Consider the following 25,714-nt stretch of genomic DNA (forward strand, 5'->3'; position numbering starts at 1 on the left):
CCTTAACCACCAGCACATTCTAAGACCTCCCTGGTAGCAAACCAGCATTGTGACCCATCTGCAAGAGATTCCATGTCAACTCAAGGCCTTGGTCCTTCGCCCCACAGCCACCAGAATGAACCTCAGATGCAATGGTCAATGGAGGTGTGCTTTACAAACATCCATGCTGGAGAGATATGCTACCCAGACTTTCCACATGGGGGACCCTGGAGCAAAAAAAAAACAGACTCCACCTGTCCAGTAGAAGGAAACCTTGCTGTTTGGTGCATCTCAAAACCCTTAGCATGGGAAATCCTCTATGACCACATGAGGCCACCCCTCAATTGGTCTGTCATCATAGACAAAAAACCCAGTGTGTGCAAACATCTGACATCCACCCTTACTCAGGTGCTGGATGTCTAGAATAAGCCGATGCATACTGGAACTCCCTTCTGCTTGGCACTGATTTGAACAAAAGCTTGTGTTTGGAAATTGAAAACAGCTCTCTTCCCTTCCCCAAAACAGCCACCAAACTATGGGGAACCACCAGGATCCTTAGAGAAGGAAAATCCCCAAGGACACAGGAGACCACACCTGCATTCTGAGGCCATCCATTACACACAATCCAGATAGAAAAGCCTGTGCTACCGCCTTCCAGTCACGCTAATTACAGTTCCTGATGAACTGGTCTCTAGGTCTACTCCTTGGGCCAGCAATCACCACGCCACTAACCCTAACCTGAATTTGTGTTTGCAGACTTCTCTCCCAAAACCATGGCTCATATGCCCTCAAGAATGGGGTCTCTGGATCCGACAGGACTGTGCCTGCCATCCCCAAAGAAACCGTGCCCGTCTCAGTTGCCTAAAACTTCCAGATTAGGAGAAACCTACAAGACCCCTGAGCCCACCCCAACATTTGTGTCCGCTCTGAACAAATACCATCTGGAACTCCGTGATCTTCTACATCCAGGCATACAGCCAATTCAATGGTCCTAAGACAGAAGATTGAACCTGACATTCCCTTGGACCTCATTGGAAACCTTGATTAGGTTTTCAGGCATCTGTCCTCAGGGTTCTGTTCTGGAATACCAGCTTATGATACAACATGTGATCCCTGAGCCACACAACAGAACATCTCCTGTCTCCAGAAGAAAACCGTGCTGTTTGTCCTGTGTCAAACCCTCAGGGTAGGAGACTCCTGCATGGAACCTTAGCTACCCACACATTCTAAGACCTCCTTTGTAATAATGCAGCATTGTGGCCCATCCGCAAGAGACTCCATGTCAACTCAAGGCCTTGGTCCTTCGGCCCAGAGCCACCAGAACGAACCTGCCATGTTTTTCAGCTGCAGTGGTCAATGGAGGTGTGCTTTCCAGGAATACATACTGAAGAGTTCTGCTATCCAGACTTTCCACATGGGGGACCCTCGAGCAAACAAACCAGACTCCACCTGTCCACTAGAAGGACACCTTCCCTTTGGAGCATCTTACAAGCCTCATCAGGGGAAATCCTCCATGGCCTCTTGACGCCACCCTTCCATTTGTGGGTCATCAAAATAGAAACTCTAGTGTGAGCAAACATCTGACAACCTCCTTACTCAGGTGCTGGATATCTTGGAAAAGACGCTTCACATTGGAACTGCATTCCACTTGGCACTGAATTGAAGCGTAGCTTGAGTTTACAATTTCATCCTCATCCTACTGCTCCCCAAGGCCCCTTGATATTGAATTCTGGAGCTGCTGCAACGCAGCATTCTGGCTCACCCATAGAAAGAAGAAGTGCCTGCTGAGTCTGTCCAGAATCCACACATCAGGATCAATCTGCTCAGCCCTGGAGGGAACCCCATTTTATAGGCTGCTCTTGACACTAGTCTTGTGTCTGACAGAGCTTGAGCCCCAAACCAGTGTTGGCCACTCAGAGAGCGGGCCCCTTATCCAGCATGTGAGATAGGCCATGGTCCAAGTCTGTCCTCTCTACCCATCCTTGATATTCTGGGACCTTTCCCCAGACTTTGCTGGAATCCTTCCAATGGGAGAAACTGAAACACAATTGAGAACTACTCTTTCCCCATGGAAGGAAACTTGACTGTTGGAATGGTTGTCCAACCTTCAGAGAGGGAGCCAGGTGCATGACAAAAGTGACCACGCCCACTCCTTCAGTCTGCCCTGGGCACAAACAGGCATTTTGACCTTCAACATGAGCATGCGTTCAAACAAACCCTCTCAGTTGCACCACCACGATCCCGCATTGCAGGCCTGGTACTCCCCTAGGCCAAAATCCTAACCCTTGGTGGGATTTTCCAGGCGCCGAGACCCAGAGCCCATCTATGGAATCCCTGTTTTGGGGCACCTCTAAGATGGAAAACTGCACTTTTCCCTTCCCCAAAAAAGCCACCAATCTATGGGGAGTGGTCAGGATCCTTAGAGAAGAAAAATCTCCCATTGACACAGGAGACCACACCTGCATTCCGAGGCCATCCTGGACACACAATCCCGATAAAAAAGCCTTTGCTACCACCTTCTAGTCACCTTTACATTTCCTGATGAGCTGCCATCCAGGTCTATGCATTGGCCTTGTGATCACCTCTCCAATAACCCTAACCCTAACTTATGTTTGCAGACTTCTCTCCCAAAAACATGCATCACATGTCCTCCAGGATGGGGTCTCTGGGGCAAAACCACAGGACTGTGCCTGTCATCCCCAAGGAAATTGTGCCCTTAACAGTTGCCCAAACCTTACAGATTAGGAGAAACCTGCAAGTCCCCTGGGCCCACCCCAATATAGGGCGCTGCTCTGGATAGAAAAAAAAGTGTCTAGGCAGACAGCCAAGTCAACGGTGCTGGGTGGGAATATTGATACTGTCATGACCGTAGGACTTCATTGGAACCCTAGATTAGGTATTCAGTAATCTGTCCTCTGGATCCTGTTCTGGACTACCAACTTATGATACAACAGGTGGTCTCTGAGCCTCATATAAGAACATTACCCGTCCCCTGAAGGAAACCGTGCTCTTCGACCTGTGCCAAACCCTCAGTGTAGGAGAATCCTGCATGGCACCTTAGCCACCAGCACATTCTAAGATCTCCTTGGTAACAAATCAGCATTGTGGCCCATCTGCAAGAGATTCCGTGTCAACTCAAAGCCTTGGTCCTTCGCCCCAGAACCACCAGAATGAACCTGCCATGTTCCTCAGCTGCAGTGGAGAATGGAGGTGTGCTTTGCAGGCATCCATGCCAAGAGTTCAGCTACCCAAACTGTCCACATGGGGTACCGTGGAGCAAACAAACCAGACTCCATCTGTACAGTAGAAGGAAACCTTGCTTTTTGGAACAACTCACAAGAATCAGCGGGGGAAATCCTCCATGGGCTTTTGATGCCACCCATCCATTTGTTGATAATAATAGACACAAGCTCTAGTGTGTGCAAACATCTGACATTCGCCCTTACTCAGGTGCTGGATATCTCAAAAAAGACACTTCACATTGGAACTGCGTTCCACTGGCACTGAATTGTACAGTAGCTTGTGTTTACAATACCATCCTCCCCCTACTGGACCCCAAGGCTTCTTGATATTGAATTCTGCAGCCGCATTGCAGCATTCTGCCTCCCCATAGAAAGAAGTGCCTGCTGAGTCTGTCCAGAATCCCCACATGAGGATAAATCTTCTAGGATCTCGAGGAAACCCCGATATATGGACTGCCCAGGCCACTAGCATTGTGTCTGATAGAGCCTGAGCCCCGACCTAGTGTCCATCACCCAGAGAGCGGGCCCCATATCTAGCATGTGAGACTGGCCATGGCACAAGTCCATCATCTCTACCCATCCTGGCACCTGGGTACCTTTCCCCAGACTTTGCTGGAATCCTTCCAATGGAGAACCTGAAGCATAATTGAGTATTACTTCTCCCCATGGAAGGAAACCTGGCTGTTGTGATGGGTGTCCAGCCCTCAAAGTGGGAGACAGGTGCATGGCCAATGTGACCACACCAACTCCTGAGGGCTGCGCAGGGCACAAACAGGCATTGTGACCATCACCTGAGTATGCTTTTAAACAAACACTCTCAGTTCCACCACAAGGTTCCCACATTGCAGGCCTGGTACACCCCTAGGCCCAAATCCTAACACTTGGTGAAATTTTCCAGGTGCCCAGACACAGAGCCCATCTCTGGAATCCCTGTTTTGGGGCACCTCTAAGATGTTAAACAGCACTCTTATCTTCCCTGAAAAAGCCACCAAACTATGTGGAACTGCCAGAATCCTTAGAGTGGAAAAGTTTCCCATGGACCCATGAGACCTCACCTGCATTCTGAGGCCATTCTGGACACACAATCCAGATAGAAAAGGCTGTGCTACCATGTCCCAGTCACCCTTATTACATTTCCTGTCGAGCTGCCCTCCAGGTCTATGCATTGAGCCTGTGATCACCTCTCGACTAACCTGAACCGGAATTTGTGTTTCCAGACTTCACTCCCAAAACCATGGCTCACATGCCCTCCAGGATAGGGTCACGCTAGGTGCACCAAATGACTGTGGCTGCTATCCCCAAGGAAACTGTGCTCATCACATTTGCGCAAACCTCACAGATTAAGAGAAACCTGCAAGGCCCCTGAGCCCACCCCAATATTGGCAGCCGCTCTGGATGCAAATGCGCAGTCTGAAACAACCGGATTCCCCCCATCCAGGCAGAGAGCCACGTCAATGATTTTGAGTCAGAAGATTGAACCTGACATGCCCTTGGACCTCATTGGAAACCTTGATTAGGTTTTCAGGCATCTGTCCTCAGGGGGTATTCTGGAATACCAACTTATGATACAACATGTGGTCCCAGAGCCACACAAAAGAGCATCTCCTGTTCCCAGAAGGAAACCGGGCTCTTTGACCTGTGTCAAACCCTCAGGATAGGAGAATCCTACACAGCGCCTTAGCCACCAGCACATTCTAAGATCTCTCTGGTAACAAACCAGCATTGTGACCTATCTAAAGGAGATTCCATGGTACTTCGCCCCAGAGCCAACAGAACGAAACGAACCCGCCATGTTCCTCAGCTGAAATGGTCAGTGGAGGTGTGCTCTCCAGGCATCCATGTCAGAGAACTCTTCTATCCAGAATTTCAACATGGGGGACCCTGAAGCAAACAAACCAGATTCCACCTGTCCAGTAGAAGGAAACCTTGCTCTTTGGAGCATGTCACAAGTCTCAGCGTGAAAATCCTCCATGGCGATTGATGCCACCCCTCCATTTGACATCTATCATAGACACAAACTTCAGTGTGAGCAAACATCTGACATCCGCCCTTACTTAGGTGCTGGATATCTCGAATAAGCCCCTGCACATTGGAACTGCCTTCCGCTTGGCACTGAATTTAACCATAGTTGTGTTTACAATTCCATCCTCACCCTAATTGTTTCCAAGCCCTCTTGATAAGCCATTCTTGAGCCACAACGCAGCATTTTACCTGCCCCATAGAAAGAAGAAGTGCCTGGAGTCTGCCCAGATCCCCCACATTAGGATCCACCTGCCTGGTCCTCAATAATGTCCTAATATCATAGGCCACCATGGGTACTAAATCTCTGATGACATAGCCTGATCCACAACTTCCAGTCAGCCACCTAGACATTGGGCCACATATCCTGCAAGTGGGACCTGGCGTGGCCCGAATCTGTCATCTCTGTTCAACCTGGTTATTCTGACACCTGTCCCCAGAACTTAGCTCAAATCTCTGCTTATGGGGGAACCGGAAGCACAAGAGTACTCCTCCTTACCAATGGTAGGAAATCTGGCCTGTGAAATGGGTGTCCAACCCTCAGAGTGGGAACCAGCTGCATGGACCTTGAGACCACAGTCACTCATGGGAGACGTCCTGGGCACAGAAAGGCATTGTGACCCTCAGCGTGAGACTTTCAAAAAAATACCCCTCGTTAGCTGCACCAGGATTCTGCAGAGTGGGCCTACCAGGTTGCTATGGCCAAATCCTCTCCCTCGTTGGTGTTTTCCAGGCACCCAGACCCAGAAACTGTTCCAGAACCTCTCTTTCTGGGTTCCCCTGAGACTGAAAACAGCAGTATTTTCTTTCCCTAGAGACACCAAACTCTTGGGGGCTGGGAAGAATACCCAGAGACGAAGAATCTCCCATGGCCCCATAAAGCCACCCCTATATTTTGTGACTGTCCTGGACACAGAATCCAGACAGCATAGCCTTCACTACCACCTCCATGACACCTTGATTTCAATACAATATGAGCTGCCCTAAGGGCCTGCAGATCGGGCCTGTGATCACCGCCGGCCTCACCCTAACCTTTGCATTTGCAGATTTCTGTCCCCAAAGCCCTGGCCCACATGCCCTCCAGGATGGGGCCTCCCGTGCAACAACAGATGATTTTTGCCAAGCCTCCCGAAGGAGTCTCTACACTTCACTGTTGCCCAAACCCTTAAGATTAAGAACAAAGTAAAAGCCCCTGAGCCCATGTCAATTTCAAAGTACACTCTGGACCAAAATGTATATTCTGACACACATTGAGCATTTGCCTCCAGACAGACATCCAAGTAAAAGGCCCTGAGTTAGAAGATTGAACCTGACATGCCCCTAGGACTTCATTGATACCCTATCTTAGATTTTCAGGTGCCAGTCCTCAGAGGCCTATTCTCCAATACCAATTTATATTCTAACATGGTCCCTGAGCCACACTACAGAACCCCTCCTGTCCCCAGAAGGATACCTTGCTCTTGGAAGCTTTGTCCAAGACTCAGTGTAGGAGAATCCTGCACAGCCCCTGAGCACCCCAACATTCTAACATCTGCCTGGATAAAAACAAGCTTTGTGATCCAACAGCATGAAGCTCCATGTCAATTCAAGCTGGAAGGAACTTTTCCCCAGAGCCAACAGATCGAACCTACCATGTTCCTCAGCTGCAAAGGTCAATGGAGGTGTGCTTTACAAGCATCCACGAGGGAGAGCTCTGCAACCCAAACTTTCCATATGTGGTATGGTGGAGCAAAAAAAAACAGGCTTGCCCTGTCCAGTAGAAGGAATCCTTGCTGTTTGGAGCATCTCACAAGCCCCAGCGTAGAAAATCCTTCATGGCCTCGTGACGCCACCCCTCCATTTGGTGGTCATCATAAACACAAACTCCAGTATGAGCAAACATCTGACATCTGCCCTTACTCAGGTGCTGGATATCTTGAATCAGCCACTACACACTGGAACTGCTTTCTGCTTGGCACTGAATTTAACCGTAGCTTGTATTGACAATTACATCCTCACCCTCCTGGTGCTCAAGCCCTCTTGATAGGGAGTTCTGGAGCCACAACTAAGAATTCTGCATGCTACACAGAAAGAAGAATTGTGTGATGAGACTGCCCAGAAACCCCACATGGGGATCCACCTAATATCATAGGCTGCCAAGAGCACTCAGGGTCTGTCTGACAGAGCCTGAACCATGACCTATAGTCTTGCACTCGGTCAGTGGGCCATATAACCTGCTGGTGGGACCTGCCTTGTCCCAAAACCATCACATCTACTCAACCTGGATATTCAGGCATCTCTCCCCAGACCATAGCTCAAATACCTGAGTATGAGGGAACATGATGCACAAGAGTACTCCTCATTCTCGATGGCAGGAAACCTGGCTGTTGAGATGGGTGTCCAACCCTCAGAGCGGGAACCAGCTGCATGGCCCATGAGACCACGGCCACTCTTGGTAGCCGCCTTGGGCACAAATAGGCTTTGTGACCCTCAGCGTGAGCCTGCTTTCAAACAAACACCCTCAGTAGCTAGACCAGGAGCCCACCGAGTGTTCCTGCAAGTTCCCTAGAGCCAAATGCTCACCCTCGTTCGTGTTTCATGGCACACATACCCCTAAACTATCTCTGGAATCCCACATTTGGGTATTCCCTGAGATGGAAAACAGCAATCTTCGCTTCCATCAGAGACACCAAACTCTTAGGAGCTGGGCACAATCCCCATAGAAGAAGAATCTCCCATGGCCACATGAAGCCACCAGTACAATTTGCGACTGTCCTGGAAATACAATCCCGACAGAAAAGACAGTGCTACAATCTACAAGACACCGTAATTTCAGTACACTATTCACTGCCTTCAGGGCCTCCATATCAGGCCTGTGATCACCTCGACCCTTACCATAACCCTAGTTCGTGTTTGCAGATTTCTATCCAAAGCCCTGGACCACATGCCCTCCAGGATGGGGCCTCTGGAGCCACACCAGACGACTGTGCCTAACCTCCCGAAGGAAACTCTGCCCTTCACTGTTGCCAAATCCTGACGATTAGGAGGAATGTACAAAGCCCATGAGCCCACACAAATTGCGATTAAAACTCTGGACCGAAATGCACATTCTGACACACCATGAGCACCTGCCTCCAGGCAGACATCCATTCAAAGGGCCTGAGTCAGATGATTGACCCTGACATGCCCCTAGGACTTCATCAATACCATAGATTAGATTTTCTGGCGCCAGAGGCCCTTTCTCCAATACCAATTTATATTCCAACATGTGGTACATGAGCCACACAACAGAACCCCTCCTCTCCTCGGTAGGATAGCTTTCTCTTGGTATCTTTGTCCAAGAAACAGTGTAGGAGAATCCTCCATGGCCGATGACCAAACCAACATTCTAAAGTCTCCCTGGATACACACCATCATTATGATCCAACATCATGAAACTCCATGTCAACTCAGGCCGCTTGGAACTTCGCCCCAGAGTCACCAGAACGAACCTGCCATATTCCTCAGCTGCAATGCTCAATGGAGGTGTGCTTTCCCTGCATCCATAGGGAGAGCTCTGCTATCCAAACTTTCCATATGGGGACCCTGGAGCAAACAAACCAGACTCCCCCTGTCCAGTACAAGGAAACCTTGCTGTTTGGAGCATCTCACAACCCAGTGTGGGAAATTCTCCATGGCCTCGAGACACGACCCCTCAATGTGGTGGTCATCATAGACACAAATTCCAGTGTGAGCAAGCATCTGACATCAGCCCTTACTCAGGTGCTGGTATCTTGAATCAGCCATTGCACACTCGAACTGCCTTCTGCATGGCAATAAATTTAACTGTAGCTTGTGTTTACAATTTTATCCTCACCCTCCTGGTCACCAAGTCCTCTTTACAGGGAATTCTGGAGCCAAAATGCAGCATTTTGCTTACCCCACAACAGAAGACGTGCCTGGTGAGTCTGACCAGAAACCCCACATAAGGATCCATCTGCATGGCCCTCGAAGGCACCCTAATATCAAAGGTCACCATGGGCACTCAGGCTCTATTTGACACATCCTGAACCTCCACCTCTAGTCAGACACACAGACAGTTCACCCTATATCCTGCAGGTGGGACCTGCCATGTCCCGAAGCCATCACATCTACTCAACCTGGATATTCAAGCATCTCTCCCCAGTCCGTAGCTCAAATCCCTGCCTGTGGGGGAACCTGAAGTGCAGGAGTACTCCTCCTAACCGATGGCAGGAATTCTGGATGTTGAAATGGGTGTCCAACCCTCAGAGTGGGAACCAGCTATATGGCAATGAGACCACGGCCACTTATGGGAGCCACCCTGGGCACAAAATGCATTGTGACCCTCACCGTGAGCCTGCTTTCAAACAAACCTCCTTGGAAGCTGGACCAGGAGCACACAGGGCATGCCTGCCAAGTCCCTAGGGCCAAATGCTCACCCTCGTTTGTGTTTTCCAGGCGCCCAGACCCATACACCGTCTCTGGAATCCCTCTTTTGGGGGACCCCTGAGACGGAAAAGAGCACTCTTCCCTTCCCCCAGAGACACCAAACTCTAGGGAGCTGGGCAGAATCCCCAGAGTCGAAGAATCTCCCATGGCCCTATGAACAAAACCCTACATATTGCGACTATCCTAGACACACAGTCCAGAAGAAAAGCCAGTGCTACGGCCTCCATGACACCTTAATTTCATTACACTAAGAGGTGCACTAATGCCCTTCAGATTTGGCCTGTGATCACACTGGCCCTCACCCTAACCATAGATTTTATTTGCAGATTTCTGTCCCCAAATCCATGGGCCACATGACCTCCAGGATGGGGCCTCTGGTGCCACACCAGATGAGTGTGCTTACACTCCCAAAGAAAACTCTGCCCTTCACGTTTGACAAAACCATGAATCTAAGGAGCAAAGTAAAAAGCACCTGAGCCCATCTCAATTTCAAAGAACGCTCTGGAACTAAGTGCATATTCTGATACACAATGAGCACCTGCCTCCAGACAGAGATTCAAGTAAAAGGCCCTGAGTCAGAAGATTGAAACTGACATGACTCTAGGACTTCATCGATACCCTAGCTTAGGTTTTCAGGCTGCTGTACCCAGAGGCCTGTTCTCCAATACCAACTTATATTCCAACATGTGGTCCCTGAGCCACACAACAGAACCTCTCCTGTCCCCAGAAGGATACGTTGCTTTTGGTAGCTCTGTCCAAGACTCAGTGTAAGACAATCCTGCCCCTGACCACCCCAACATTCTAACGTCTCCCTGGATGCAAACCAGCACTGTGATCCAACAGCATGAAACCCCATATCAACTCAGGCCTCTTGGAACTTCGCTCCAGAGGCACCAGATCAATCCTGCCATGTTTCTCAGCTGCAAAGGTCAATGGAGGTGTGCTTTACTGGCATCCATGTGAGATTGCTCTGCTACCCAACCTTTCCACATGGGGAACCCTGGAGCAAAGAAACCAGATTCCCCCTGTCCAGTAGAAGGAAACCTTACTGTTTGGAGCATCTCACAAACCCCAGCATGGGAAATCCTCCATGGCCTCGGGCGCGACCCCGCCATTTGTTGGCTATCATAGACACAAACTCCAGTGTGAGCAAGCATCTGACAGCCACCCTTAGTCAGGTGCTGGATATCTAAAATCAGCCACTGCACACTGGAGTTGTTTACCCCTTGGCACTGAATTTAACCATAGCTTGTGTTTACAATTCCATCCTCAACCTCCTGGTCCACAAACCCACTTGATAGGGAATTCTGGAGCCACAACGCAGCATTCTGCCTACCACACAGAAAGAAATCCTGCCTGGTGATTGTGCCCAGAAACCCCACAAGAGAATCCACCTGCATGGCCCTCGACGGCACACTAATATCATAGGCTGCAATGGGCACTCAGGCTCTGTCTGACACATCCTGAGGCACAACCTCCAGACAGCCATGCACATAGTTGTCCACGTATTCTACAGGTGGGAAATGCCGTGGCCCGAATCCGTCATCTCTACTCAACCTGGGTATTCTGTCGTCTCTCCCCAGACTGTAGCTCAAATCCCTACCTATAGGGGAACCTTAAGCACAAGAGTACTCCTCATTCCCGATGGCAGGAAACCTGGCTGTTGAGATGGGTGACCAACCCTCAGAGTGGGAACCAGCTACATGGCCCATGAGACCACGGCCACTCATGGGAACCGCCTTGGGCACAAAGAGGCATTGTGACTCACAGCGTGAGCATACTTTCAAACAACCTCCCTCTGTAGCTGGACCAGGAGCCTGCAGAGCAGGCCTGCCAGGTTCCTAGGTCCAAATCCTCACCCTCATTTTTGTTTACCAGGTGCCCAGAGCAAGGAACTGTCTCTGGAATCCCTCTTGTGGGTGTCCCCTGAGATGGAAAACAGCATTCTTCCCTTCCCCCAGAGACACCAAACTCTTGGGAGCTGGGCAGAATCCCCAGAGACGAGGAATCTCCCATGGCACCATGAAACATGAAAACATTTGAAACACTCCTACATTTTGCGATCGTTCTGGACACACAATCCAGACAGAAAAGCCTGTGATACCGCCTCTATGACACCTTAATTTCAGTACAATATGAGCTGCACTCAGGGCCTGCAGATCAGGCCTGTGATCACCTTGGCCCTCACCCTAATCCTAGTTCACATTTCCAGATTTCTGTCCCAAAAGCCCTGGTCCACATGCCCTCAGGATGGGGCCTCTGGAGCCACACCTGACGACTGTGCCTACCCTCCCAAAGGAAACTCTATCCTCACTGTTGCCAAAACCCTGAAGATTAGGTGCAAAGTACAAAGCCCCTGAGCACATCTCCATTTTGAAGAATGCTCTGGACCCAAATGCACATTCTGACACACAATGAGACCCTGCCTCCAGGCAGACATTCAAGTCAAAGGGCCTGAGTCAACAGATTGAACCTGACAAGCCTCTAGGACTTCATTGATATCAGAGCTTAGATTTTCAGGTTCCTATCCCAGGGGCCTGTTACCCAATATCAACTTATATTCCAACATGTGGTCCCTGAGCCACATTAAAGAACCCATCCTGTCCTCAGAAGTATATCTTGCTTTTGGTTGCTCTGTCCAAGTCACAGTGTAGGAGAATCCTGCATGACCCTCTGACCACACCAAAAATCTAACTTCTCCATGGATCCCAACCAGCATTGTGATCCAACAGCATGAAACTCCATGCCAAATCAGGCTGCTTGAAACTTAGCCCCAAAGCCTCCAGATCAAACCTTCTATTTCCTCAGCTGCAATGGACCATGGAGTTGTACTTTCTAGGCATCGACATGGGAGAGCTCTGCTACCCAAACTTTCCATATGGGGGACCCTGGAGCAAACAAACCAAAATCCCCCTGTCCAGTAATAGGAAACCTTGCTGTTTGGAGCATCTCTCAAGTCACAGCATGGGAAATTCTCCATGGCCTCTTGTGCCATTCCTCCATTTGTCTGTCATCATAAACACATAATACATTGTGAGCAAACATCAGACATCTGCCCTTACTCAGGTGCTGGATAGCTCGAATCAGCCTTCTGATTGGCACTGGATTGAACTGCAGTTTGCATTTACAATTCTATCCTCACCATCCTGGTCCCCAAGGCCTCTTGATAGGGAATTCTGGAGCCCCGATTCAGCATTCTGCCTCTCCCACAGAAAGATGCCTGGTTAGCCTGCCAAGAAAACCCACATGAGGATCCACCTGCATTACCCTTGACGGAACCATAATATCATAGGCCGCCGTGGGCACTCACGCTCTGTATGACACAGCTCGAGCCATGACCTCCATTCAACCATGCAGACAGCGGGCCCCATATTCTGCAGGTGGGACCTGTTGTGGCCCGAATTCGTCACATCAACTCAACCTAGATATTCAGGCATCTCTCCCCAGACCATAGATCAAATCCCTGCCTATTGGGGAAACTGAAATCTAGGAGTACTCCTCCTTTCCGATGGCAGGAAACCTGGCTATTGGGATGGGTGTTTAACCCTCTGAGTGGGAACCAGCTGCGTGGCCCATGAGGCCACGGCCACTCATGAGAGTAGCCCTGGGCACAAACAGGCATTGTGAACATCAGCCTGAGCATGACTTCAAAAAGATCTCTCAGCTGCACCTCCAGGATCCCGCATTGAAGTCCTGGTATGCCCCTAGTCCCAAATACTAACCCTTGTTGGGATATTCCAGGGGCCCATACCCAGAGCCTGTTTCTGGAATCCCTGTTTATGGTCACCCCTAAGATGAAAAACAGCACTCTTCACTTCACAAAAAAAGCCACCAAACTATTGGGAGTGGCTAGGATCCTAAGAGAGGAAAAAACTCCCATGTACCCATGAGACAACATCTGCATTCTGAGACCATCCTGGACAAGAGTCCAGATAGAAAATCTTGTGCTACTGCCTCGCATCACCCTAATTACAGTTCCTGACGAACTGCCTTCCAGGTCTACACACTGGGTCTGCGATCACATCGCCACTAACCCTAACCCTAGTTTGTGTTTGCAGACTTCTCTCTCAAACCATGGATCACATTCCCTCCAAGGTGGTGTCTCTGGAGCCACACCACAGGACTTTGCCTGCCATACCAAAGGAAACTTTGCCCAACCCACTTGCCCAAACCCTCTAGATTAGAAAAACCTGCAAGGTCCCTGAGTCCACCCCAATACTGGAGGCTGCTCTAGATGCAAATGCACAGTCTGAAACACTCTTAGTCCCTACATCTAGGCAGACAATCAATCAATAATCCGGAGTCTGAAGATTGAAACACACATGCCCCTAGGACCTCATTGGAACCACAATTAGGTTTTCATGAATCTGTCCTCAGAGCCTGTTTTGGAATACCACCTTATGATACAACATGTGGTCCCTAAGATACACAGCAGAAAAACTCCTGTCCCTAGAGGAAAACGTGCTCTTGGACCTGTGTCAAACCCTCAAGGTAGGAGACTCCTGAATGGCACTTTAGGCACTAGCAAAGTCAAAGATCTCCCTGGTAAAAAACCAGCGTTGTAACCCCTGTGCGAGACATTTCATGTCAACTCAAGGCGTTGGTATTTCACCCCAGAGCGACCAGAACGAAACTGCCATGTTCCTCAGCTGCATGGTCCATTGAGATATGCTTTCTGGCCATCCATGTGGGAGAGCTCTGTTACCCCAAATTTCCATATGGGGGACCCTGGAGCTAACACACTAAACTACATCTGTCCAGTAGAAAGAAACCTTGGTGTTTGGAGCATCTCACAAGCCTCAGCGTGGGAAATCTTCCATGCCCTCTGGATGCCAACCTTCCATCTGTCAGTCATCATAGACACAAACTCCAGTGTGAGCAAACATCTGACATCCACCCTTACATGCTGGATATCTCACATAAGAAGCAGCCCTTTGGAACTGCCTTCCGCCTGGCACTGAATTTAACCGTAGCTTGTGTTTCCAATTCCATCCTTACCCTACTGGTCCCCAAGCCCACTTTGGAAGGAATTCTGGAGCCACATCACAGCATTCTTCCTTCCCCAAAAAAGAAGTACCTCGTGAGTCTGCCCAGGAACCCCACATGAAGATCAATCTACTCCTGCCTTGAGGGAACCCTGATTTATAGATTACCCTGGCCACTAGTTCTGTGTCTGACAGAGCCTGAGCCCAGACTTCATGTTAGTCTTCCAGAGAGCGGGGCCCGAATCCAGCATATAAGACCATCCATGGCCCAAGGCCATAATTTCTAGCCATCCTTGGTATTCAGGCATTTGTCCCGAGAAATTTGCTGGAATCCCTGCTATTGGGGGAACCTGAAGCACAATGGAGAGCTCCTACTTTACCATGGCAAGAAAACTGGATGTTGGGATGCGTGTCCAACCCTCAAAGTGGGAGCCAGCTGTATGACAAATGAGACCACACTCACACCTGAGAGTCGCCCTGGGCACAAACCGGCATTGTTACCCTCAGCCTGAGCATGCTTTTAAACAAGCACTCTTATTTACACCACCAGGATACCACACTGCAGGCTTGGGGCGCCCCTAGGCCCAATTCCTAACCCTTGGTTGGATTATCCAGGCGCCCAGACACAGAGCCCGTCTCTGGAATCCTTGTTTTGGGACACCCCTAAGATGTACAACAGCACTCTTCCTTTCCTGAAAAAGCCACCAAACTATTGGAAACTTCCAGGACCCTTTGAGAGGAAAAATCTCTCATGGATTCATGAGAGAACACCTGCATTCCGAGGCCATTTTGGACACACAATCCAGATATAAAAGCCTGTACTACCGCCTAGAGTCACCCTAATTACAATTCCTGACAATCTGTCCTCCAAGTCTACGCACTGGGCTTGCGATCACATCGCCACTAACCCTAACCCAAGTTGTGTTGGCAGACTTCTCTCTAAAAACCATGACTCACATGCCCTCCAGGATCTGGTCTCTGGAGCCACACCACAGGACTGTGTCCCCATCCCCAAGGGAACTTTGGATGACACAGTTGCCCAAACCCTCCAGATTAGGAGAAACCGGCAAAACCCCTGAGCCCACACCAATATTGGAGCCCACTCTGGACAAAAATGCTCAGTCTGAAACACCCTGATTACCTACATCCAGACAGACACCCAAGTCAATGGTCCTGAGACAGAAAATTGAACGTGACATGAACCTAGGATATCATTGGAACCCTAGATTAGGTTTCAAGCCTCTGTCCTTAGAGGCCTGTTCTGGAGTACCAAGTTAGGATACAACATGTGGATTCTGACCCACACAACAGAACATCTCCTATCCCAAGAAGGAAACTGTGCACTTCGATCTCTGCCAAACCCTCAGGGTAGGAGAATCCTTCATGGCCCCTCAACCTCCAGCACATTCTAATACATACTGGGTAACAAACCAGCATTGGGACCCAACTGCAAGAGATTCCATGTCAACTCAAAGCCTTGGTACTTGGCTCCAGACTCACCATTATGAAACTGTCATGTTCGTCAGCTGCAATGGTCATTGCACTTGTGCTTTCCAGGCATCCATGCAGAAGCGCTCTGCTACCAAAAATTTCCACATGGGGGACCCCAGATCAAACAAACCATACTCCACCTATTCAGTAGAAGGAAACCTTGCTATTTGGAGCATCTCACAAGCCTCAGCATGGTAAATCCTCCATGGCACCTTGAGGCCACCTCTCCATTTGTCAGTCATCATAGACACAAATTCCAGGGTGAGCGAACATCTTTCATCCACCCTTACTCAGGTGCTGGATGTCTGGAATAAGTTGCTGCACACAGGAACTGCCTTCTGCTTTGAACTGAATTTAACCCTAGCTTGTGTTTATGATTCCATGCTCCCCCTACTCGTCCTGAAGCCCTCTGGATAGCGAATTCTGGAGCCACAATGCAGCATTCTGCCCTTCCCACAGAAAGAAGTGATGCCTGGTAAGACTTCCCAAAAAACACACATGAGTATTATCAGCTCAGCCCTCGAGGATCCCCTATTTTTAGGCTGCCCTGGCCACTAGTGCTGTGTCTGTTAGAGCCTGAACCTGACCTCGTCTCAGCCAGCCAGAGAGCATGGCCGATATCCAGCATGAGAGACCGGCCATGGCCCAGTCCGTCCTCACTACCCATTCTTGGGCCCCGCCCATGCTTGAGGGCAGCGTTTGGCACAAGCACGTATTGTGACCCTCAGTGTGAGCCCTGTTCTCAAGTAAGGCCTCTCAGTGGCTGGACCAAGAGCCCGCTTATGGGGCTTGCCGAGCCCTTAGGCCCCATCCTTAACCGGAGTTTGGGCTGTCAAGTCGCCCCTTCCCAGGGCTCAGCTCTAGAATCCTACTTTGGTGAACAACAAAGGTACAAAACAAAACAAAACAAAAACAACAACAAAAAAAAACAAACAAACAAACAAACAACAACAACAACAAAAAAAAAAAACCAGGGCGCCTGGGTGGCTCAGTTGGTTAAGCGACTGCCTACAGCTCAGGTCATGATCCCAGAGTCCTAGGATTGAGTCCCAAATTGGGCTCCCTGCTCCTTGGAGAGTCTGCTTCTCCCTCTGACTTTCTCCCCTCTCATGCTCTCTTTCACTGTCTCTCAAATAAATAAATAAAATCTTAAAAATAAAAAAAAAAAAAAAAACACGGCCCACAAAATGTGCCCAAACTCTTGAGATCGGGCCAAATCCCCTCAGAGGGACACTCGTCCAAGTCCCTTGAGGCCACCCCGACATTCCACGGCCATTGTTGACACAAAATCCAGAGGCCAAAGCCTGAGCAAGTGCCTCACACTCGCCATTTGTTCATATCCTGAAGAGTTCTCACATTCTGTAGATCGGGTCTGCCATACCTACGTCCCCAAACCTAAGCCGAGTTTGTGTTTTCAGACTTCTGTCCCTACAGCCCTGACCTAACTCCCTCCATGCTGTGGCCCCTATTGCCACAACTCAGGACTGTGTCTATCCTCTCCAAGGTAATTCTGCCCATTCTATTGGCAACACTGTACAAATTAGGAGAAACCTCTAAAATCCCCGAGGCCATCCCAATAGTGTAGGCCATCCAGGACAGACAGGGGTGATCTGACACCAGCTGAGCAACATCCTCCACTCAGAACCATAGACAGATGTCTAAAGAGAAGAAGATTGAACCAGACAGGACCATAGGTCCTAATCGGACCCATTGCTTTGGTTTCCTGGCATCTCTCCTCAGAGACCTGTTTTCCAATACCAGCATGTGGGGGTTTCCTGAGGTACCATCAGAGCAAATCTCATCTCCACCTGGGAAACTTGCCCAGTGGAGCTGTGTCAAAACCTCCGGTTAAGAGAATCCTTCAGGGCCTCAGTACCAACGTGCCATTCCAAGGTCTGCATGTACACAAACACACATTAAGACCCATTTGCAGGAGAGTTCATTTCAACTTAACCACCTCACTTCCTCAAAAAGATCCCACTGATCAAACCTGTCTTGTTCCTAGGAGACAACTGGAATGCGAGGCGGACTCCCCAGGCATACATCCTTAGAACCGTGCTCTGGAGTCATCCCGTATGGGGCATCCTGGAGCCTTCCAACAGGTTTCAATTTTCCCGCAAAAGGAATCCTGGTGGTTTGGAGCATCTCAAAACTCCCATTGAGGGAAAAACTCCATGGCCTCGTGTTGCACCACCCCCTTCATGAAAGGGCTATCATGGACAGAGACACCAAACTGAGCCAACGTCTGATCCTCGCCCTGACTTCAGATGCACGGGATCTTGATTCAGCTCTGCAGAGTGTGCCTCCCATGCCCTCGCCCCAAAACCTAACCCTCTCTTGTGTTCTCAGACTTACATCCTCACACTCCTGGCCCACAAGCCCTCCAGTTTGGAAATTCCAGAGCCACAGTTTAGCACTCTGCCTGCCTTCCAGAAGAAAAACTTTGCCTTTTGGGGCTACCCAAAAACTCCAAATGATTCTATCCTGCACGCCACTCAACTGTACCCCAATTATACAGCCTACGTTGGGCACTAATGCCCTGAGTGAACTGCCTGGGCCTGACACTCCAACCAAAACCCAGACAGCTGGCCGCATACTGAGCACATCGGACCCACCATGGCCTTAGGTCGCCATCTCTTCCCAACCTAGCCTTCTGGCTTCAGAACCTAGACTTTAACTCCAGTCAAGGCCCAGAGGTGAACGTGATGCAGAAATCAGAACTAATCCTTCCCCATGGCAAGATATCTTGTGGTTGCCATGTTGTCCACCATACAGTGTAGAAGAAACCAGCATGCCCCAAAGGACGCGCCCTTGCTTGAGTGCCTCAAGGGTATAAACACGCATTGGGACCCTCAGCGTGAGACCTGTCCTCAAAAAAGACCTTTCAGTGGCTGGACCAAGAAATGGCATATTGGACTTGCGATCCCCCTAGGCCACAATCTTTAACCAGAGGTCGGTTTGTCTAGTCGCCCCTCACCAGGGCTCTGCTCTGGAATCCCTCTTCTCTTGGGACACCTGAGGTAACAAAACAGAAATGACTAATCCCATCCCACAGATTGACCCAAAACAATTGGGAAAGGGCCAAATCCACAGAGAGGGAGAATCATCCATGGACCATGAGGCCTCCCCGACATTCCACGGCCATTGCTGACACTAAATCCAGAGACAAAAGCCTGAGCAAGCGCCTCACACTCGCCATTTGTTCATATCCCGAAGAGTTCTCCTCACGGTCTGTGGATCGAGTCTGCCATACCTACAGCCCCAATCCTAAGCAGAGTTTGTGTTTTCAGACTTCTGTCCCCACAACCGGGCCCACACAACCTCCAGGCTGGGGGCCCTGGAGCCACACATCAGGACTGTGCCTGCCCACTCCCCAGGAATTCTGTCCCTTCCATTGTCCACAATTGTACAAATTAGGAGAAACCTCCAAATCCCCGAGGCCATCCCAATAGTATAGGCCACCAGGACAGACAAGGGCGGTCTGACAGCAGCTGAGCATCTACCTCCACTCATACCATAGATGGATGTCCCCAGAGAAGAAGATTGAACCATAAAGGCACCTAAGCCTTAATCGGATCCATTGCTTTGGTTTCCGGGTATCCCTCCTCAGAGGCCTGGTTTCCAATATCAGCATATGGGGGTTTCCTGAGGCACCAATCAGAACAAATCTCTTCTCCACATGGGAAACTTGTCCTTTGGAGATGTCTCAAAACCTCCAGTTTGAAGAAGCCTTCAGGGCCCATGTGCCACCGCCCCATTCCAAGGTCTCCATGGACAGAAACACACAATAGGACCCATCAACAAGACATTCCATTTCAACTCAGGCCCCTTGGTTGCTCCCCTAGAGCCAGCGTATCAAACCTGTCTATTCACTAGAACACAATTGGAATGCGAAGCGGGCTGATCAGGCATCAATCCTTAGATCCCTGCTCTGGCATCTTTCCATATGGGACGTCCTGGAGCAATCCAACAGGTCTCAATTGTCGATCAGAAGGAATCCTTGCGGTTTGGAGCATCTCACAACTCATATCATGGCTAAACTTCCATGGCCGCGAGATGCTGCCCCCTTCATGAAGGGGCCATAATGGACGGAAACTTCAACCTGAGCCAACGTCTGAATCTCGCCCTGACTTCAGATGCACGAGATCCCGATTCAGATTTGAAGAGGGTGCCTTCCATGCCCTCGCCCAGAAACGTATGCCAAACATGTGTTCTCAGACTTCCGTTCTCACACTCCCTGCCAACAAGGCATCCAGGTTAGGAATTCTGGAGCCACAATGCAGCACTCTGCCTGCCCTCCAGAAGAAAATCATTGCCCTTGGGGCTACCCAGAAATGCCAAATGAGGTTCAACCTACACGGCGCTCGACTGTACTCCAATTATACAATCTATCCTGGGCACTGATGCCCTGTCTGACACAACGTGAGCCACAACCTCCCAAACAACACCCAGACAGCTGGCTCCACACTGAGCACATTGGACATGACAAGGCCTTAGGTTGCCATCTTTTCCCAACCTTATTTTTCTGACTTCACAATCTAGACCTTAACTCCAATTACTACCCAGGGGTGAATGATATGCAGAAATCAGAATTACTACTTCCCCATGGCAAGAATACATGTGGTTGGCATGTTGTCCAACATTCAGTGTAGGAGAAACCAGCGTGCACCATGAGTCCCTGCCCATGCTTTAGCACCACAAGGGCATAAACACGCATTGTGACCCTCAGTGTGAGTTCTGTCCTCAGGGAAGGGCTCTCAGTGGCTGGAACATTAGAAGGCATATTGGGCTTGCCATGCCTCTAGGCCACAATTTTTAACCAGATTTCTTGTTGTTCTGTCGCCCCTGACCAGGGCTCTGCGTCTGAATCCCCCTTTTGGTAGGACACCTGTGGTAACAGAACTGAAAGGACTCCTCCAATCCCACAGATTGACTCAAAATTATTGGGATTGTGCCAAATCCACAGAGTGGGAAACTCGTCCATGGCCCATGAAGCCTCGCTGACATTCTATGGTCACTGATGACACAAAATCCAGAGACAAAAGACTGAGCAAGCGCCTCACACTCTCCCTTTCTTCATATCCCAAAAAGTTCTCTTCACGGTCCGTAGATAGAGCCTGCCATACCTATGTCCACAAACCTAAGCTGAGTTTGTGTTTTCAGACTTCTGTCCCCACAGTCCTGGCCCACATACCGTCCAGGCTTGGGCCCCTGGAGTCACACATCAGGACTGTGCCTGCACACTCCACGGGAATTCTGCCCATCCCATTGTGCACAATCATACAAATTAGGAGAAACCTCCAAAATCACCGAGGCCATCCCAATAGTATAGGCTGCCTGGGACAGACAGGGGTGGTCTGACCCCAGCTGAGCATCTACCTCCACTCTACTGTAAATGGATGTCCCCAGAGAAGAAGATTGAACCGGACAAGCCCCTAGGCCCTAATCAGATCCATTGCTTTGGTTTCCAGGTATCTCTCCTCACTGGCCTGGTTTCCAATATCAGCAAATAGTGGTTTCCTGCAGCACCAATTAGAACAAATCTCATATCCACATGGGAAACTTGTACTTTGGAGATGTCTCAATACCTCTGGTTAGCAGAATCCTTCAGGGTCCGTGTGCTATCCGCTCCATTCCAAGGTCTCCATGGACACAAACCCACATTAGGACCCATCCACAGGAGATTCCATTTCAACTCAACCCCCTCGGTTGCTCCCCCAGAGCCAGCAGATTGAACCTGTCTTGTCTCTAGGATACAATTGGAATGCAAGGCAGGCAGTCCAGGCATCCATCCTTAGAGCCCTGCTCTGGCGTTGTTCCATATGGGACGTCCTGGAGCCATCCAACCGGTCTCAAATGACCTTCTGATGGAATCCTTGCATTTTGGAGCATCTCACAACTCCCAACGTGGGAAAACCTCCATGTCTTTGTTATCCTTCCCCCCTTTATGAAGGGGCTATCATGGACAGGAACTCCAACCTGAGCCTATGTCTGATCCTCTCCCTGAATTCAGATGCACGAGATCTCAATTCAGCTCTGCAGAGTTTGCCTGCCGTGCCCTCGCCCAGAAACCTAAGTCTAGCTTGTGTTCTCAGACTTCCGTCCTCACACTCCTGGCCCCCAAGCCCTCAACTTTTGTCATTCCGGACCCACAATGCAGCACTCTGCCTGCCCTCTACAAGAAAAATGTTGCCCTATGGAGCTTCCCTGACACCCCAAATGAGGATAGACCTATACGGCACTCTATTGTACTGTACCCAAATTATATAGTCTAACCTGGGCACTAATGCACTGTCTGACACAGCCTGAGCCCAGACCTCCTGACCAACATCCAGACAGCTGACCATACACTGAGCATATCAGACCCGCCATGGCCTTGGTGGTGAACATGATGCAGAAATCAGAACTCCTACTTCCCCATGGTAAGAAACCTTGTGGTTGGCATGTTGTCCAATGTTCAGTGTAGGAGAAACCAGCGTATGGCTGTGTTTTGGCTCCAGAATTTGTTATCAAGAAGGCTTGCCGGTTTCTCCTAATCTGGAGGATTGGTCAACATTGACGGGCACAGTTTTCTTGGGGATGGCAGGCACAGTCCTTTTGTGTGACTCCAGAGACCCAATCCTGGAGGTCATGTGAGCCATGGTTTTGGGAGAGAAGTCTGCAAACACAATGTCCGGTAAGGGTTATTGGCGAGGTGATCACAGACCCAATGCATAGATCTGGAGGGCAGCTCGTTAGGAACTGTAAATTGGTTGACTCGAAGGCGGTATCACAGGCTTTTGGATCTGGATTGTGTGTCCAGGATGGCCTCAGAATGCAGGTGTTTTCTCATGGGTCCATGGGATATTTTTCCTCTGTAAGGATTTGAGACTCCCAATAGTTTGGTGGCTTTCTCAGGGGAGGGAAGAGTGCTGTTTTCCATCATATGGGTGTCCCAAAATAGGGATTCCAGAGATGGGCTTTGGGTCTGGGCCCCTGAAAAATCCCACCAGGGGTTAGGATTTGGTCCTAGGGGCATACCAGGCCTGCAAAGCAGGATTCTGGTTGTGCCACTGAAAGGGCTTGTTTGAAATCATGCTCAGGCTGAAGGACACAATCAATACCTGTTTGCGACCAGGGCGGCCTTCATGAGTGGATGTGGTCTCATTGGCCATGCAGCTGGCTCCCACCCTGAGGCTTGGACACTCATCCCAACAGCCAGGAATCCTGCCATAGGGAAGGAGGAGTTCTCTATTGGGCTTCAGGTTCCCCCATTGGCAGGGATTCTAGCAAAGGTCTGGGGACAGATGCTTGAATATCAAAGATGGGTAGAGATAATTGCCCTGGGCCATGGCCAGTCTCACATTCTAAATATGGTTCCCGCGCTCGGGTAGCTGACACTAGGTCGTGACTCAGGCACTGACAGACACAGCACTAGTGGCCAAGGCAGCCTACAAATCAGGGTTCCCTCAAGGGCGGAACCGATTGATCCTCATATGGGGTTTCTGTGCAGGCTCACCAGGCACTACTTCTTTCTATGCAGAAGGGAGAAGGCTGAGTTATGTCTCCAGAATTCCCTATCAAGAGGGCTTAGGGACCAGTAGGGTGAGGATGGAATTGTAAACCCAAGCTACAGTTAAATTCAATGCCAAGCAAAAGGCATAATCAGTGTGCAGCGGCTGACTTGAGATATCCAGCACTTGAGTCAGGGCAGATGTCGGATGTTTGATCATGCTGGAGATTTGTCTATGATGACCGACAAATGCATGGGTGGTGTCAAGAGTCCATGGAGGATTTCCCATGCTGGGGCTTCTGAGATGCTCCAAACAGTAAGGTTTCCTTCAACCAGACAGGGGTAGTCTGGTTTGTTTGCTCCCGGATCCACCAACCACATTTCCTGCCATGGGGAAGGATGAGTTCTCTATTGAGCTCCACATTCCCCCATTGGCTGTGATTCCAGCAAAGGTCTGCGGGACAGGTGCCTGAATACCAAGAATGGGTAGAGATGACAGACATGGGCCATGGCCAGTCTCACATGCTGGATATAGGGCCCACTCTCTTGGGGGCTGACACTAGGTCGGGACTCAGGCTCTATCAGACTCAGACCTCGTGGCCAGGGCAGCCTTTATATTGGGGTTCCTTCGAGGGCTGAGCAGATGGATCCTCGTGTGGGGTTTCTGGGCAGACTCACCAGTCACTTCTTCTTAGAATGGGGAAGACAGAATGCTGCGTTTTGGCTCCAGAATTCCCTATCCAGAGGGCTTGAGGACCAGTAGAGGAGGATGGAATTGCAAACACAACCAACCTTTCAACTCAGTGCCAAGCAGAAGACAGTTCCAATGTGCAGCAGCTGATTTGAGATATCCAGCACCTGAGTATGGGTGGATGTCAGATGTTTCCTCACACTGGAGTTTGTTTCAAAAATGACTGAAAAATGGAGGGGTGGCGTCAAGAGGCCATGGAGGATTTCCCACGCTGAGGCTTGTGAGGTGCTCCAAACAGCAATGTTTCCTTCTACTGGACAGGTAGAGTCTCATCTGTATGCTCCAGTGTCTCCCATGTGGCATATTGGGGTGGCAGAGCTCTTCGGCATGGATGCCTGGAAAGCACACCTCCACTGAACACTGCAGGTGAGGAACATGGCAGTTTCGTTCTGGGGGCTCTGGGGCAAAGTACCAAGTCCTTGAGTTGATATGGAATCTCTTGCAGGTCAGCCACAATGCTGGCTTGTTCCCAGGGAGATCGTAGAATGTGCTGGTGTCCTAGGTGCCATGGAGGATTTTCCTAACCTGAGGGTTTGGCACAGGTCGAAGTGCACAGTAACATTCTTGGGACAGATGTTCTGTTTTGTGGCTCAGGGACTACATGTTGAGTCCCAAATGGGTATTCCAGAACAGGCCTCAGAGGTCAGATGCCTGAAAATATAATCTAGGGTTCCAAAGAATTCCTAGGCGCATGTGAGTTTCAATCTTCTGACTCAGGACCATTGACTTGGCTGTCTGCCTGGATGTAGGTGATCAGGTTGTTTCAGACTGTGCATTTGTGTACAGAGCGGCCTCCAATATTTGGTGGTGATCTGGGGCCTTGCAGGGTTCTCCTAATCTGGAAGGTTTGGGCAACTTTGACGGGCACAGTTTCCTTGGGGATGGCAGCCACATTTCTGTGGTGTGGCTCCAGAGACCCCATCATGGAGGGCATGTGAGCCATGGTTTTGGGAGAGAAGTCTGCAAACACAAACTCGGGTTATGGTTATTGGCAAGGTGATCACAGGCCCAATGCGTAGACCTGGATGGAGGCATGTCAGGAACTTTAATTAGGGTGACTTGAAAGTGGTAGAACAGACTCTTCCATCTGGACTGTTTGTCCAGGATGACCTCGGAATTCAGGTGTGGTCTCATGGGTCAATGGGAGATATTTCCTTTCTAAGGATCCTGGCAGCTCCCAATACCTTGGTACCTTTCTCGGGGAAGGGAAGAGTGCTGTTTTCCATCTTAGGTGTGCCCCAATATAAGGATTCCAGAGACGGGCTCTGTGTCTGGGCGCCTGGAAAATCCCACCAAGAGTTAGAGTTTGAGCCTAGGGGCATACCAG

Source organism: Neovison vison, chromosome 2 (genome assembly GCF_020171115.1).
Source record: "Neovison vison isolate M4711 chromosome 2, ASM_NN_V1, whole genome shotgun sequence".
In the NCBI taxonomy this organism is placed as follows: domain Eukaryota; kingdom Metazoa; phylum Chordata; class Mammalia; order Carnivora; family Mustelidae; genus Neogale; species Neogale vison.